The 2,683-nt window shown below is 35.0% G+C and overlaps 1 protein-coding gene across 3 annotated transcripts in view; it reads left to right on the forward strand.

Annotated features, from left to right (window-relative positions):
- Positions 1-362: 362 nt before the first annotated feature.
- The window catches only part of LOC125028579 (RNA polymerase II subunit A C-terminal domain phosphatase SSU72-like), an 18,185-nt gene continuing 15,864 nt past the window's right edge, over positions 363-2,683 (forward strand). Inside the window, exon 1 of one of the 3 annotated variants that reach the window (XM_047618005.1) lies at positions 363-460. The gene's annotated coding sequence lies outside the window, so the exon portion shown is untranslated. The other 2 variants (XM_047618006.1, XM_047618007.1) reach the window with 2 other exon arrangements.

Raw genomic sequence — 2,683 nt, forward strand, 5'->3', positions numbered from 1 at the left:
TATATATATATATATATATATATAACTGTAATTAAGTTCTCCTTACGTGTTTCCTGACATAGTAATTGGGTTTAATGAGTCTATAAGTCCATTTTTGCACAATGCTAAAGCATTTTAAACCTGATATTCCGATTTTCTCCTACTTCATCGCCTTTTTTTTTTTTTTTTTTCTTTCTTTCTTTTAGAATGGGAGGGGTTCTTACAATGTAGAGAGAACAGGCACAAATATTTGTATAACTTCGAGATACCATCAAGATATGACCATTGCCATTAATGCACTTTAATTCTTTTGTGATTAAATGTGCTTTTATTCAATATGTTTTGTATTTTATGAATATTCAAATCATCGTAGAGAAAATGTATAACCCCTTGTTTTGGTTTTGGATCCCTTGGTCAGAGGCGGCGGAGACGCGGAGGATTTTGCAATAAATTAAATCTTTATGTTAGGTCTGTAAGCTTAGTAAGTACTTGATGCGGCGTAATATTCATCATTAAGTATCACGGACGAAATTGACTTGTGTAAGAAGTTTTCATTAGTAATAACTCTAGATGTAATGTGGATGTGAAAAGCGAAGGACGTTTAGGGAAAGGTTTGACGAACATTGTTTCGTTTTGTTCACATCATTTATCGTTAGTGCTGCATTTTAAACATTCATTCATTAGAATATGCCATTGGTAAGGGTCCAGTTTCATGGGTAGCTTTTTTTTTTACTGTTTTGTTAATAGTTGAATATGACCATGTGATGACTCAAGAAGTTTTTTAGAATAGTTTCAGGGAACTTGACATTAACTGAAGAACTTCGTAGAGATCTCAGTTTAATTTTTGTTAACTCAAACATGTTTGGAAAAGTTGATGTAATCAGTACGAGAAGTAATCTGCAGACACGAATTGTAATGCCACAGTTAAATGAAAAAGATTGCGAAAAGAGCTGCTCACATCCTAAGTCCACCCGGTTCTGTTGATTTCAGCTTTATCTTGCTGTGCATACGAAGGTGGAGACATTGTGTTCCCTATGTCCAGTCATTGTAACTTAGATTATTGAATAAATTTTGTGATGTGGAGTTGAGGACTTTTGTCATACTTGAGTGCACCCATACTGTGAAGAATTACCAGGAAAAGTAAAGTGTAATCAATCAGACCTCAAAACATTAACCCCTTCACGACGGGTCACGGCTCTGGACGTCATAACAAACCGTTTAAAATGTGGCATGCGGTTGTACGCCGTGACTGTGCGCCAAGGCATTATGAGTCGGTGATTCGCCTTGATGTATAAAAACTCCTGCGCTCAAAGTGGACACATTGCCATTGATCACCAGAGGATAGAGTTTTTTTTTAGTTTTCTACCTAAAACTAGCTAACCATGGACAGTTTTATATATATAAGAAATACGTTGAAAAAACAATTATGTAAATTGTTTATTGTTTACCTAGATCAACCATTATTTAGATAATCACAGATACTGGGTCATATCTGATAATGTAAAGTTTATATTCTCTAAAAGTACCTGTTGCTTATCCATAGTACAGCAATTGTTTCTGAAGTTTCAGATATGCATAAGCTTTGGAAATAAAATATGATTAGATAATGAAGCCAACTATAACAGGTGTCTCATCAGTGAGACAGCCAAAACATGGGCAGTAGCTGGCTATCACTTATGTGAGACACTTGTGTTCTCAGCTTATACTCTGATTAGGTCACCCACTGCGTGTGCCCCATGTGCAGGTCCCCATCGGTGGGTAATTGCTCCTATAGCAACTGCCCAGGTTTTTCTTAACGCACCAAGTGGTTGGAGGCACTCAGCAACTCAAGTGAAAAATTAGAAACACTTTCTAGGCTTTCAGCAGCACCATACATAATGTTCAAGGAAATGAGGCTAAAAAGATTGAAAAAGCCTACTTTTCAGAGCTGTGACTTCATAACAACCGTAAGAACAGTTTTAGCAGATACAGCTTTGAATAAGTTGACCACACATGGACTACTCCAAAGAAATACAAAACACCCATTTGTAGGCTGTGGGCTTACACACCATGCCTACATATCCAACATTAGCCTCCATATTACATATAATCAAAGGCCAATAAATCTAATATGTACCAGTGTACTCTATCAAGACATAGCTTCTAGTCTTCTATGGTATTTTATATACACCAGTCAATATAATTAAAAGGAAAAAGTCCCAGTTTGAAAGCTACTGCAATTCTCAAATGAATGATTGCCCTATTTCAAGATACTCTATATGAAGGATAACTTCAAACATGGATATTATATGAGATCATTATTTATGTCACATAATTTAAACTATAGGTTCTTAAACTCCCTATTTCATTAACCCTGTAAGCATTTTGTAAGACTAGGTAAAACTTTTGAGTTTGTAGAAGCTAGGTTGTCTGTGGTAATGTGAACAGCCCATATATATATGTTACAGATACATTTAAAGAATGTTTAGTCATTTATCAATTTTAGTAGTTCTGACTTAACCTTGTTTTCCAATAGGTTGTATGATTTTCAAGTGATTACCTATTGGTACCATTGAATGACTGTTTGTGTACAACAGTTCAGCCTAATATTAACCTACATTTATAGTGTGTTATAGAGTAAAACAGGCTGAAATACAGGAGATATAGAAAAAAGAAATACATAAAAAAAGCTAAAATAAGCCCAACAAACTACTGAAATATCTAC

This window comes from Penaeus chinensis, chromosome 9, assembly GCF_019202785.1.
Source record: "Penaeus chinensis breed Huanghai No. 1 chromosome 9, ASM1920278v2, whole genome shotgun sequence".
In the NCBI taxonomy this organism is placed as follows: domain Eukaryota; kingdom Metazoa; phylum Arthropoda; class Malacostraca; order Decapoda; family Penaeidae; genus Penaeus; species Penaeus chinensis.